Source organism: Triticum urartu, chromosome 6A (assembly GCF_056163025.1).
Source record: "Triticum urartu cultivar PI428250 chromosome 6A, HENAU_Tu73, whole genome shotgun sequence".
NCBI classification, from domain to species: domain Eukaryota; kingdom Viridiplantae; phylum Streptophyta; class Magnoliopsida; order Poales; family Poaceae; genus Triticum; species Triticum urartu.
In genome coordinates, this window is record NC_141878.1 from 591,969,055 (window position 1) to 591,984,415 (window position 15,361).

The 15,361-nt window shown below is 43.7% G+C and overlaps 1 pseudogene; it reads left to right on the top strand.

The window, feature by feature from the left end:
• Nucleotides 1-4,227: 4,227 nt before the first annotated feature.
• On the top strand, nucleotides 4,228-11,780 carry LOC147966835 (putative disease resistance protein At1g58400; annotated as a pseudogene).
• The last annotated feature ends 3,581 nt before the right edge of the window (nucleotides 11,781-15,361 follow it).

The following is a 15,361-nucleotide window of genomic DNA, read 5'->3' on the forward strand; positions in this document are numbered from 1 at the left end:
TTGACATATTGTAAAACAGGTGCACTATGTGATACAGTAAATTTATACACTAAATATTGTAGTCCTTCGACCGGTGGGGCCCCCTGCCCCCTGCCCCCCCCCCCCTCCCCCGTCATTCTCGGGAAAAAAAATATTGTAGTCTTCTGGAGTAAAGGAACAGAACAAGTATTACATGATCCGCGAGACAACAAAAATAAACTCATCTATTATCAGTGTTGTTTACTCTGTGGTGTGTGCGGATGACATGATTAGCAAGACAACAGAATGGACTGGCACACACAAAATTATAGGCTGTTAATAGGAATCTTACTTGGCTCAGATTGAAGCAAACATTTTGCTTTTAGTATCAACACACAATGGTGAGCGACATTATACAAGCCTGGTCTAAAGATAAGCAAGTGGGATCTATTTACATTTCTATTCTCTCTTTCCCCCTCCAGGAATCTCAACCGCTCAAGCACCTACTTTTCTGTAAAAGGATACGTTATCGAGCAATATTTCTCTTCAGCACAGGGGCTGCTTTGCTCCAACTGTTTGTTCTTTCCTGCTTGGGCTTCGGTTTGTGCTAGTTTCTAATCTCCTTCTCCTCTTGTAATGGACTGCTGACCTAGCCACCAATATGTGGCTTTGTTTGGCACATGTAATTCTCTCTTCTATCAATGAAATGATATGCTTTTTGCATATTCGAGAAAAAAAAACTCCTGTTTCCTTCTATATCCTCGTTACCTTGGTCTTCCTTCTCAAGCCTAATCTAACAGTCTGATCTACCGTATAATCTAGGGACCATTACAAAAGCAGCCGCACCATGGGCTCACAACGGGTACCCAAATCAAATCGAAAGCCGTTCCTAATTTTTTTTATCAAGTTCTATAAACTAAATCTAATACACTTCTGCACTGCACTTGCATGAATCCACTACCAACAATGAGGTTGATCATTCAGGTAAAATATTCAAATCCGTAGGAGATTTCTATGAGCAGAAATGATGCTTTCCAATCCCTACAATCAAATCTGAAAGCAAAATGGCGCTCTAGCACTAGCCGCACGTACATTTCTTGGATCTGTTAAAGCCCCGAAGAAGTTACATCAGATACACAAGCATGTCTGTAGTACTATTACAGCACAAATGAAAACCATAGGAGAAAATCCGTAAAGATTATATGGTGTCCATTGCCACCCTGCCATCTTCAACTAGGAAAGACAGTGCAAAACCATTCTTGACCGTTTGGCCCAATGATGGTATGTTCAAAACGAGGTTCTCCAGCCTCACATTCTTCTTTTTCCTCAGGATATCAACAAGCTGCATATTAAGGAGATAATATGAATCCATTGTCGGAAGTGATCAATATATTTCTGAGGAAAATCTACAATGTTATGGTTGTTAAACACATATATGTATTCAGGTTCGGGTTATCCCTTGAGGGCCACGGCATGGTAGTTAGGGAGTTTATTCTCATTATGTTTATCTCTCTCTTATCTCCTAAAACCCTCCTGTAATATCTCTTGATAGTTAGCCTTGACGCTGCTATCTCATGTACCGACCCCCCGATCAATATATACATCGCGGATCTCCATGTATGGAGATTGAGGCGCTTACCCATAGGTTTCTACATGTAGTTATGGAGAATGATACCAGCACAGGAGAGAATCCGTACAGATTATATGGTGTCCATTGCCACCCTGCCATCTTCAACTAGGAAAGACAGAGCAAAACCATTCTCAACTGTTTGGGCAAATGATGGTATGTTCAAAACGAGGTTCTCCAGCCTCACACTCATCTTTTTCCTCAGGATATCAAATAGTACAGCAGACATATTCCAGCCATTGTGTCTGTCTTTGCTCCCTCTGAAGAGTTGGCAAGCTGCATATATATTAAGGAGATGACATGAACCATTGCTGGAAATGACAGAAAAAAAAAATGCCAAGGCAGCCCTGAACTTAAAAGAGGCAACGGAAGATATCGAGCTTGATGGTACTGTTTAAGATGTTTCTTTTAAACAAATACTAAAATACTTGATAGTATTTTTAAGCATATAGAATTAACTAAATCCGGGTAAATAGGTGATGTGGGACGAAAAAACTGCAGCGCAGGCTCTACAGCGTACCCCAAACGAAGCAGCCGGCGTCTGCTCCCAGCTCCACCGACGACCGCGAGTCCCGCTTCAGCCTGCCGTCGCCACACTCAACGCCGGCGTGGGGAGCGAGCCGATGCGGGATCCCCCGTGCTCCTCCTCCGTGTACGGCTGTCGACATCTCCACTCGTCTGCTGCTCACTTGACTGACCTCGAGCGAATTGATCCCAAACTCTGCGGTGGCCCCCATACGGCGGAGCGAGCAGAGTCGCCGGCGTCAATGGATTTTGGGGGAGGAAGGCAGGTGGGCCCAGCCCATCAGGCCCTCTAAAATGGCGGCCCAGGTTGTGTGGATGACAGACAGACACGCACCTCTCCGCCGCCGTCGAGCTCTGCGGCTCCCAGCCTCCCCGCCGTGGCCGGGGAGAGTTGGGGAGGCATGCCGGGTCTGCAGGCGAGCGGCCTGAGCGGCGCCGTCCGTTGTGGGGCGGATGGGGAGCGACGCGCACCTGGACAATCCCGACGACGCCTCCGCGGCTGCCCTCCTTAACCGCCTGCTTGATTCCCGCAGGTTCGGTTCGGTTCGGAAATTTCTCTCCTCTCGTGGATCCGATCCTGGCAGAGCTTGGACTGATTTGTGTGTGGCGCAGGTGGTCAAGATTTGTCGCATGGTCGCCGGTGGTGAAGAAGATCACCTGTCTATTTTGCATTTCTTCCTGCCTATGATGGTTTGCTGCCTCATAAAATGTGGCTACAATTACTGCTTCTTCAGTTAAATTCATGTTGTAATCATTGCATACTAGGATCAAAAATCAAATTTATGGATGCTTGAACTAAACCATGAATTTGCTCACATTGCATATTTGATATGTAAACTGAAACTTCTATTGTGACCTTGTGGGCAGAGAGATTGATGAATTTGTGGGTAGATTCAAGTGTATTTAAACTTATAATTTTATCCCATGAAATGTTTGACGAATTGATTATGTAGATTATATAGATGAAGACGTGACAGATTTGTAAATAGCAACAGTGCACCCTAAATTTTGGATGTATTGACCATACATAAACATTTCTTTCTTATATATTTGTGAGATTCAGTTCAGCCTTGTTTATATTTCAGAGTGGTTGCATCGTGCGAAATGGCCAATGGGAGAGGCCGCTAGAAGAGATATTGACCCTGAGGCAGAGCATCCTATGTTCCCTCGCATCAGGGGGTGCCGGCTCCGGTGGCTCGGCATCATCTCCTCAAGAACTGACAGACGGTGCTTCTGCGATGGCTGGTGGCTAGGCTGAGGCGTTGTCGAGGAAACCTGATGAACGGCAGCAGTTACAACAGGCTCCCTACACCTGGATCTTACTGGCCATGCCACAAGCAAGGAACCACCCATGGCTTCTCTAAATATCTATGTGCTGTTGCCTAATTTTGTAATAATTGAGAGCTTCCTCCCCTTCTGCCATTTCTGATTCCTGCCCCCTTTAGAAAAAAAATTCAATCAAACAAGCAAGCACAAGTATCATAATCTGTGTTCTCTCTTTTTGTTCCCAGCTTTTTTTATATCCTGCTGCAATATTTTTTTGGCAGGATATTGAAAATTAACCAAGTTGCCAAGCATATATATTGCTAAATTTGGTCAAGCAGCCTGACTGCATATACAAACAAGGTGGGTTCACTGTAAGTAATCCTACAAATCTTCTGATTCCCTTTTTTATTTGTGATCCTGCTATCTGTATTGTAAACTGTATGTTTCTTGGGGGATGAGGGCAACTGTGCAATCCATAGTATTTCTGTTAGATAGTCCATCAGTGAAATCTAGAACTAAAGATTTAGGTAGTCTTCATTGAACTCAAAAACCAAAGCACGCATCAGAGAATAGGATTCTTCTCAATCCCTTTCTTTTCCAGAGAGAGTTCACATTCTTTCCTTCTCCTGGTTCCTTTCCTTTTTCCTTTACAGCTAGAAAGACCTGAGATTCTTTTGTTGACCCTTGCCTGCTGGTAAAGCTAAAGCTAACGTGTGCTGTGCTGCATGCATTACCACAATTAAGCAAGGTAGATGATCCGTTTCCATCTCGGTGGAGCATGTATCGTGTCATAAATAGCATATGGCCATGCATGAACTGGTAACTGCGTCATTTCTGGCACTTGTCTGTGTTCTCACCTCCTCCAGTTGGCATACTCTACAACTTGAGAGAGAAAAGGTGTGAAGGCGAAAACATGGCGCATGTAGCCGGTTTGCTCGCCTCGGCTGTGGTGTCAGCAGTGGGCAATAAGCTGGTTCCGCCATTGGGGATGAGGTCACAATGTTGTGGAGCTTCAAGGACGACCTCCAGGACATGAAGGACACATTGGAGTACATGGAGGCGGCGCTCAAGGATGCTGAGAGGCGGTCTGTCACGGAGGAGTCGGTGCGGCTGTGGCTCAACCGGCTCAAGAACGCTGCCTACGACATCTCTTACATGCTCGATGAGTTCCAAGCTGACAGTGAACCAGCCTCCAGAAAGGTATTTGCCATGTCTTCTCTCAATCAATTTTTTCTTTCACGTTCCTAGTATGGACTTTGTTGCTTTGGTTAAATATAATTTTATTATTTATTATATTATTGTCCACAAAAAAATGTCCATCTGAAGGTACTTTCCAATATAATCAACTGGTGCATTAGTTAATTGCAAAGTTTAAAGCTTGAAATTTGTTGGTGCCCTTCTAAAATATGAAGAACGATGGGCGTGCAAGAGGATTTAGCCTACTTAAATCTGGTGTACAAATCCCAGTCGTCCGTGAAACTAGGTGTATAAGAATAAAAAAATTGTATTACAGGGGAGCTGTTTTACGTCTGTGCAAAAGTTTTACCAACTGTGTGTGGATATCTACCATGCAGCATGTGGTCATCAGATAGAGGGATCGAAAATAGCACATCTATTAATGCCGGGTGTAGCAAGTTGCTCCTACATTTTATATTATATATAAAACCATGTGTTCAAATTCCTTCTTAGATGATTGGGAAGCTGGACTGCTTTTCTATTGCACCCAAGATTACCATGGCTTATAAGATGAAGAAGATGAGAGGTCAACTGAGGAAGATCAAAGAGGATCACCAGAGTTTCAAATTCACACATGATAACTCCAGCCTAATTAATGTGCACCACTTTCCCGATCCACGGGAAACAACATCAGATGTGACTCAATCACTCATCATAGGGAGAGACAGAGACAGGATAAATGTCGTTTCCTCGTTATCCACAAGCAACAACAACAAAGAAGATATCACAGTTCTTCCTATCTGTGGGCTTGGAGGCATAGGAAAGACAACTTTGGCACAACTGGTCTTCAATGATTCTCAATTCAAAGATTATGACCATCGGGTATGGGTCTATGTATCCCAGGTGTTTGACTTGAAACAAATTGGGAATTCCATAATTTCTCAACTAGAAAAAGGAAGCCAGAATCTAGCTACAAGGCAGTTGACAAACCAACGCCTTAAAGATCTACTTCAAGATAAGAAGACTCTGATTGTTTTAGATGACCTATGGGAGACAGATAACTCCCAACTGAATCAGCTCAAGCTTATGTTGAATGTAAGCTCCAAGATAAGGGAATCCAAGATAAGAGTCTTAGTCACAACACGCAGCATAGACATTGCAAGAAAAATTTGTACTGTTGAACCATACATGTTAGATCTCTTGGACAATGACATGTGCTGGAGAATAATCAAGCAAAATAGTGGCTTTGAATCTAGAGCTGATAAAGAGCAAGTTGAACCAGTTGGACAGATGATTTCAAGGAAATGTGGAGGTTTGCCATTAGCAGCTCAAGCACTTGGATTCTTGCTATTTGGAATGGATCTTAGTGACTGGAAAGCAATGTGCAATAGTGATATTTGGGATGAACCATTTTCTGATAGTACAGTGTTACCATCCTTGAAGTTAAGTTACAATACTTTGACACCATATTTGAGGTTATGCTTTGCCTATTGTGGCATCTTTCCTAAAGGTCACGATATAAGTAAAGATGATCTTATCCATCAATGGATTGCTCTGGGTTTCATCGAGCCATCTAATAACTTTTCGGCCAGACAACTTGGCGAGAAGTATGTTAGGCAGTTCCTTGGGATGTCTTTTCTTTAGCATTCAAAATCGTGCAAGGTGAGTTACTACAGCATACATGTACAATATAGAATAAAGATTATTCTATTTTACTTAATTATCAAATGTCATGCAACAGTTACTGTGCAAAAGCATACATGTTATATATGTTGACAGTTTGGTACATTAGCCCATGTATATGTTTTGCCCTTAGTGGAAAATAAAGCACTCAAGATATTGGTGGACACTATTTTCTCTAAAAATTGCCCAAGTGTGGGGAAACATATATGGACCTGGCTCATCAAGAAAAAAAAACCTTGTCCATCCTGTTGTACTTTACCCTTGTCAAAAGCCAGCCCATTTGGATCACTACACATTGTACTGTATTTTGTTAGGCTTATCAAATCCAGTCTATATATTTGGCCAAAAGAATTTGTATTTCAGCTTCCCAGTTTTCTATACACGTCAGCATTTGCACCAGTCACTTTCGCAAGTGAGGTGAGAGGAAGTGGCAAGACGGATCAGTTCTGACCACCGGGCCAGCTTGACATGCATGGGGGAGCACACAATGTAAGACGTTTTTCGAAACTAACATAGCTTGCAAAAACGTCTTACATTGTGGGACGGAGGGAGTATATCCTAGCCCCTCTATTTGGGGTTTGTAAGTCTCACATGCATTTCAATAAAAAATTGACCATTAATTTGGTCAACAAAATATTAGTTATACGTATCTATCATTAGATTCAGGCTCAAGAAAAGTTTTCGACGGTATAATTTTGGTGACCAAATTAACGGCAAGTTTCTAATGAAATGTGCGCGAGCTTTACAAACCAGGAGGGAGGGAATAGTGTTTCTACCTTCTCACTACCTTTTCTTTCTTCCTCACTCATCTTGTGAGTTGTGACCACTACCGTGTTGTCATCGTAATCCTTTTTTTGACGGTAATAGCAGGAGCTCTGCCTTTGCATTATAGAGAGAAGAAAGAGGTACAAGTTACAGTGGATAGGAGTATATCACACATGTGCACAACACCCACTGGGCACACAACTAAGAGGAGCAAAAAAAAACACTACAAGGCACAGGTGCCCTACCCCTCGGCAGTAGCAGGTGGCCTGAAAGCCTCATTCAACATGGAGAGATCATCGCGGATTAGATTAACTAGGGCCAGCGGAGTCACCTCCTTCCCCTCAAAAACCCTTCGGTTTCTCTCCTTCCAGAGATGCCAGACGATGTACGCAGACAGGGTAACATTTCCCTGCGCCCTTGCATCATTTTGCAAACCAATCATCATCCACCAGTCTGGAACTGAGGCAGATGAGAACACGGTGTTACGCAGCCGGTCATTAGCACCGAGCAGGATGTGCCAAACCTCTTTTGCATAGCAGCACCGAAGCGTGAGATGTACAGCAGACTCCGGCTCCTGGTCACAAAGTCTACAGGAAGCATTGTGCAGCCAGCCTCTCGCCTGCAGCCGATCAGCGGTCCAATTTCTGTTTTGCAACAGCAGCCACAAGTAGAATTTCACGTTTCCCTCAACCTTGCTCTTCCAAACACTAGCAAGCCCGGGTTGTTGGATCATAGTTGCTCATAGCTGCCTGTTGTATCTTTGAGTGTGCCATAATGGTCATTCTGGCAAATTTTGCAAGAGGCGGGTGCTTTAGAACTCTGCTTTGGGTACGGCCCGACCTCTCCCTTGCCGGTGGCATTCGGAAACCTCACATCCAGGTACCATCCAGGTACCCACGCAACACGAGCTCGTGCCTGGCCAGGTACAGATCCACGAATGGTATCTTGCCGGAGGCCTCGGCTAGCGCTTGTACTATGTGGGAGGGATAAGAATAAAGTCCAACAATGTATCTAAATAGCGCCCCCTCTCCGTCCCAAAATAAGTGTACTTAATACAACTTTGCACTGAAGTTAGTACAAAGTTAAGACATTTATTTTGAAACGGACGAAGTATCTGTTAGAAGAACAACTTATTTGTACTGCACACAGCCCAAGGGGAAAATATATATTACAAGACACGTGAAGTACAAGTAAAGAAATCTAGAACTAATACAAATACGTAAGGAGACCAGACTAATTAATACTAATAGTCCGTAACAGTATCTATCCATAAAAACTGCATAAGGGCAAAAGTACCTAAAGCTCTACCTATTCATAATTTTCGGGTGCTCCCAAAATTTCTCTCCCCTACATACAAATATGCAGGGAGCACCTATCTACCTAAAAGGTTGCATGGGAAGGGCCAACCGATGCATGTGGATTCCTACATGCCGAACCAGCCCCCGCCAGCACTACCCGCCCTTCTCCATCCACCGACCCCCTCCTCCGCCTCCTCCTCTTCGGCTCCCCGCCCTCCACCACTGTACACACCATCACAAGGACCAGCGCATGCTGCTCAGCAGGGCTAGAGACGGCAGATCACCTCATCTTCGGCTGACCCTTTGCCCGTGCTTTTTGGGGCGGCCCAGGGCTTTGTACCGAGGGTGCCTCCATTCGAGCCCTCCACCTCTTCGACATCAAACCTGCTGTTGGTGAAGCCTCGCCAAATGACTTTTTGCTCCTGTGCTTCTGGCATCTATGGAAGCATCGAAATTCGGTTGTCTTCAGAGATGTCTCACCCTCCATTGCCCAGACCTTGAAGTGTTGCAAAGAGCCAGAGACGACGTGGTTCTGTGGCGTTCTAGGTTTCTGAGGGATTGCAGGAGCCATGTAGATGTCCGGCTGCTTGTGCTGGTGGCCCCCTGGCTTGGCGCTCATGCGTTTGTATAGTGGCCTGATATTTTTCTCTCTGCATCCTCTGTATGTTGCTCTTCTGGGTTGTCACTGCAAACTGCTGCAATCACCTAGTTGTTTTGACCCCTTTTTGTGAAAACTCATGGTAGGCACACCGTTGCACGCTCTACCTCTGTCGACAGGGTCTCCACCAACTCGGAACCGACCTCTCGGATGCATCCGCCCTCGCCGGCATTGATTTCGACGCACATGAGGTGTTTGCCAATTTTTTTACATAGTGCTCCACAAAATAGGAAGAAATAGGCAAAATGAAGACAAATTAGGTCGAGAAATTTATGCTATACCTGAAGGAGAGCATAAACGAGAACAAGATATAGAGAGCATTATAGGTAAATTGCTGGAGGCGGGGTGCTCTACCAAAAATTGCTTTTAGGTAGAGAAATCTAGATAGACGTTGGACTTGCTTTAAGCGTGTAAGGCTAAGTGTAGGCGGGATGTTTTTTTTTTTGGACGTCACGGGGCAGTTGGGCCACTGTGAATGGCGTCGAGTAGAAGTGCAAAGAAGACAATTTTACAGCTTGCCAAGTTGAGCATATTAATCTTTCTACAATAGAATCATGTCATGCCATTTATTTAAATGATACTAGTCAATTGACAAATTTTCTGATGGAACTAGTGTTATTTCTCTTGTTTCAGGAATTTTCGACAACAATATTAACAATGCACGATCTGCTGCATGATCTTGCAAGATCGGTCATTACTGAAGAGTTGGTTGTCTTTGATGCTGAAATAGGGAGCAGAACTAGAACAAAAGAATACTGCTACTATGCGTCCCTTACAAATTACAGAGATGCAAGGAAGATACCAACTATTTTCCCACCTAAATTAAGGGCGATGCATTTTTCGGATTGCAAATTCCATGGTGGTGCATTTTCATTTCCAAAGTGTTTGCGTGTCTTGGATCTATCTGGATGCCCAATCACAGAGTTCCAAGCACTTTAGGACAATTGAAGCAACTGGAGGTTCTTATTGCTCCAAAGCTGCAAGATGGGCAGTTTCCCGAGAGTATCACTCGTCTCTCAAAATTACATTACCTAAACCTCAATGGATCATGTGGAATTTCAAAAATACCAATGTCTGTTAGCAAACTTGAGACCCTAGCGCATCTTCACTTATCTTACTGTACCAGTGTCAGTGTCATATCAGAAACTCTTGGGAGCCTAAATAACCTTGAAACACTGGACCTCTCACAATGTCCTAGCCTAAAGTGCCTTCCAGAGAGCCTTGGAAGCCTAAAAAAACTTCAAAAATTGGACCTCTCATGGTGCCAGAAACTAGTCCCTTCCACATAGCATAGGAAGCCTAAAAAATCTTCGAAACCTGGACCTCTCACAATGTCCTAGCCTAAAGTGCCTTCCAGAGAGCCTTGGAAGCCTAAAAAAACTTCAAAAATTGGACCTCTCATGGTGCCAGAAACTAGTCCCTTCCACATAGCATAGGAAGCCTAAAAAATCTTCGAAACCTGGACCTCTCATGGTGCGAGGAACTAGAGTCCCTTCCAGAGAGCCTTGGAAGCCTTCAAAACCTTCAAACACTGGATATCACAAGGTGTAAAAACCTAGAGTCCCTTCCAAAAAGCCTTGGAAGCCTTCAAAACCTTCAAACATTGGACCTCACAGGGTGTAAAAAACTAGAGTCCCTTCCAGATAGCCTTGGAAGCCTAAAAAACCTTCATACGCTTGTCTTCTGTTGCATACGGCTTGAGCCTGGTCTAGAGAGAGTTGGAAGCCTCGAACGCCTTAGAACACCACACCTCTCCTACAATTCATCCCTGAAGTCCCTCCCAATGAGCCTTGGAGACCTAAACAACCTTCGTACACTTGACCTATCATGGTGCAATAAACTAGAGTCCCTCCCAGAGAACCTTGAGAGCCTAAAGAACCTTCAGACACTAGACCTCTCACACTGTTGTGCATTGAAGTCCATTCCAGAGAGCCTTGAAGGCCTTAAAAACCTTCAAACCTTAGCCCTCTCACACTGCCTAGCATTGAAGTGCATTCCAGAGAGCCTTGGAAGCCTCAACAACCTTCAAACCCTGGCCCTCTCGCATTGCTTGACATTGAAGTGCATTCCAGAGAGCCTTGGGAGCCTCGACAACCTTAAAACACTCGACCTCTCAAAATGCATTGAACTAAAGTCCCTTCCAGAGAGCGTTGGAAGCCTCAAAAACCTTCAAACACTCGACCTGTCAGCATGCTATGAACTAAAGTCCCTTCCAGAGAGCCTTGGAAACCTCAAAAACCTTCAAACACTCAACCTCTCAAAATGCTATGCACTAAAGTCCCTTCCAAAGAGCCTCGGAAGCCTCAAAAACCTTCAAATACTCTGACCTCTCAAAATGCTATGAACTAAAGTCCCTTCAAGAGAGCCTTGAAAACCTCAAAAACCTTAAAGCACTCAACCTCTGAAAATGCTATGAACTAAAGCCCCTTCCAGAGAGCCTTGGATGCCTCAAAAACTTCCAAACACTCTGACCTCTCAAAATGCTATGAAATAAAGTCCCTTCAAAGAGAGCCTTGGAAACTTCAAAAACCTTTCAAGCACTCTGACCTCTCAAAATGCTATGAACTAAAGTCCCTTCAAGAGAGCCTTGGAAGCCTCAAAAACCATCAAACACTCCACCTCTCACTCTGCTATAATCTAAAGTCCCTTCCGGAGAGCCTTGAAAACCTCGCTGGAAACTTGAAAATCGTTGGAAGAGGTTAAGGTTATGCATACAAGGGCATCAAGTCTTTGCCACAGTGTAAACATCAACTGGCCGGTCCCCAGATGGTACATAATGTGGACAGCAGTGAACTGAGGCTGTTGTGTGAACCATGCTTGCCCGCATCAAAAACATTGTAAGTGCTCTACCAAGCTTTACTATCTAAATGCGGCCTTCTAAGCTTTCTTTACACTGCACGCAATGTACATCAATTGTTATTTTTCATACGGTGGCCGGGAATTTCAAACAAAACTAAAACGCTTGCTCACCAGATGTTGAACCTATCTATTCTACAGGGAACAACAGAAGCACACAAGCGGCTAATCAATCAGCTGAAATGGTGGAGCACGTCTTCTCTGGGAAAGCAAAAAAGCTTCACGGAGCCGTCCAAAGATGAGGCCTAATTAAGCTCTGCACATGGTGACTTGAGTTCTTTATTTGGTACTCTGGTCATATACTCCCATGTTCATAGACTTTATATACTGCTACACTGGAGAAGATGTACTAGGTTGGTCGAAAACTATATATGGTGTGGCAGTTGTGCCACGAGCATTCAAAACTGAAGGAACGCTCAGCAGTTTCCATCAATCAATGCTTATATAATCACGTCACGTGTGCTGGCTGCTTTAGTTCTTAAGAGAGACGTACTAATCGCATGCAAAGCTGGAGTGATGAAAAGGCCGTTGGGTTCCTTTTGACAAGATGCTCTTCCTGTACTGTGCTTCTCTCTCTGATTTGCCTGTTTTGCACATTCCCTGCTTGTGCTGTGATCTCCTCTTTCCTTGGTCACGGTCGGCAGTTACCTCAATGTGATTTTGCTTTCCTCACATATGCCTGACATGTCGTGGCAAGACTCCCCTGACTTGGAATGTTGTATCACATCTTGTGTGTTTAAAGCATGTATCTGCATTTATTTCATGGTTTAGGGTCCATGGAACATCATGTGATGTATATGAAAAAAAGGGTCAAGCACGAGATACATACTCTTTGATTTGCCAGTTTTGCTGGAGTCCAACAACAACAACAACAACAACAACAACAACAACAACAACAACAACAAAGCCTTCAGTCGCAAACAAGTTGGGGTAGATTATGCTGGAGTCCAAATGTTCAAGCATTTTTCGCTCAAAAAAAAAAATTCAAGCATTTTGCCTGTGATGCGACCAGTGGTAGGTTCTGTTTGGCACCATTGGGGACGCCGGAGAACAGATTACTTGTCAGTACTTCCATGGTTATCAGGATACTTATAAAACTTCTTTTACATAGATCACTTGACCAAATTTTCTAAGCTTTCTTCACACTGCACGCTATGTACATATGTTGTTATTTTTCATATGGTGGACCGGAATTTCAAGCAAAACTAAAATGCTCACTAACCAGAAGTTGAATCCATCCATTCTACGAACTGCAGCACATGCCCACTGGGAAAGCAAAGCTTCATGGAGCCGTCCAAAGATAAGGTCTAGCTCTGCACATGGTGACTTGCGTTCTTTAGTGTTCCTATGTTCATAGACTATATATACTACACTGGGGGTAAATGTATTAGATCTTTTGGTCACATGTTGAAAACTTATAGTGTGACTGTTCTGCTGTGAGCTCTCAAAACTGAAGTACTCTGACCAGTTTTCATCAAGTTGTTAGATCAACAATGAAATGAAGAATAAAATCTAGACTAGACGGATGCTAGGACACTTTAACTCTTCAGTAATATTCGAGGGGAAAATATATAATTGCCATTTGGGTCATGTCTTGCCAGAAAATATATATTGGGGGCCGAAATCCAAAAGAGATGGAAGCCAAAATAGTACTACCTCCCGCCCATAGTAACAGTCGCTCAAACAGATGTATCTAGCCAAGATACATCCGTTTGAGCGACAGTTACTATGGGACGGGGGGCGTATGAGTGATGTGCAAGCAAAGCACAAGTTCATGTACAATCAGGTAGCTCTATTGGTGATTGGCATTGAGATTGATGATAATTTAGCACGCCTCTTGGTAGACATCATTTCTTCTCTGTTTCAATGATTCCCTCTGATATACTCTGCTTCAGTTCTGAAACAGTCTTAAGCCAAGTCGTGTGATGATCCATTCATTCCAGGTTACAGATGCACAACCTTACAGCCTTGTGCACGCATAGATGTTGAGCCAAATCTCAAGACTCAGCTTTGCTGTCAAAGCCGATAATGCACATCATCGGTGACTAGTTCTTTCGAAGCTCTGCTTCTTCTCGTCTGCTTCGTCAGCTCTGCAACCCGGCAGGGCTCGGCTTTTGGACTACTTCATCGCTGAATTCTAGGGTGACAAAAACCCATTGCTTGCGAAGTTGGGAGAATCTGTGTTGAACTCTTCGGAAGTGCTTTGTGTCGTGAGAAACTGAAGCTTTATCCTGTAACTTGGGAGAATCTATGTTCATCTCTTCATAAGTGTTTGTGTTAATTGCCATGACGACATTAGTTATTTTTATCCCTTATAGTAAGTTCGTTTTGCTCAGCAGTTCATAGATCTATCCTGTTTGTTGCCGATCTAAAGAAACTGTGATAACTTTGCGGTTTAGTTCCTGGTCTGAATTTCTGTTGTTGTGATTACTCTCTGTCTGCATCCAAAAACTATGTGACAGTAGGAACACTGAAAACTGAAAACATGTATTTTGAACACTGAAAACTGGATGTACGCTCACCTGAAAACTGAAGGAACGCTCAACCGTTTCTATCAAGTTCTTACTGATCCATGTGAATTTACAACAAGATGCAGATTTGAAAGTCGAGATTTCGGTCAGGCAGGTGAAGAGGTAAAACAAAGCTTCTCATGCTCAACTCAAAAGTAAACTAAGATAAACATTTCAGACCATCTCTTCTTCTTGTTCTTCCTCTGCTTGTGCTACACCAGACCACGTCCCGCTGCGGCAGCAGGCATTTCGGTGCTCTTCGTCCTGGTGACGGTTGCAATGTCAGTTTGACCTATTGTCTCAGGCTCCTACTACTGGTGTGTTGTATCTTGGTGTCAGATCTTATCGCAACTTCCATTTTTACTGTCCCATTCATATCGAATGGTGCTTCTCGATATCGCCTTCCATCTCTTCTGACGGTTGTGAATCTGAACCTGAAATTGATGTTTCTTGATTTTTGCTTTCCGCATTGTCTTCAAGTGGTGATTTACTTCCTCAAATTGCATGCCCATCAGGATACATTCCACCTGCATCTAAGTAAGTAAAAGTATCTGCTCAATTTTTCGCAGATGGATTCCACTTTTAGAGTGCTTCCCATTTCACGGAGACGGAGCGATTCAGATTATCTTTGTACCATTGAAGCGAGACCCGGAGCTCCTACTCCGTTTCCAGTTGATTAGCACCTCTACCTGTTGGAAATATGAGCAATTTACCAAATGATTTTATTAACAGAAATACTAGATAGAGCACGACTAGTATAGCAGTGATAAAGCAAGTCATACGATTTGACAAAGAGAAGGTAAACAACAACTTCACATATGAACTTTAACTAAACACATCTAGAGGAGACAGTATAGCAAGTTGCATATATGAAGTAGAACCTAACACATGTAGGGCAGAAACTAGAGCAAAGAACTGTGGCAGGACGTCTAACAGAAAGAGCATAAATATGTACAAGACAGCAGCAGTAGAAGCACTGGACTTGGGGTCGACGTCCTCTCCAGCCATGTCGTCGATGAGGTCGTCGACGTCGGGGAAG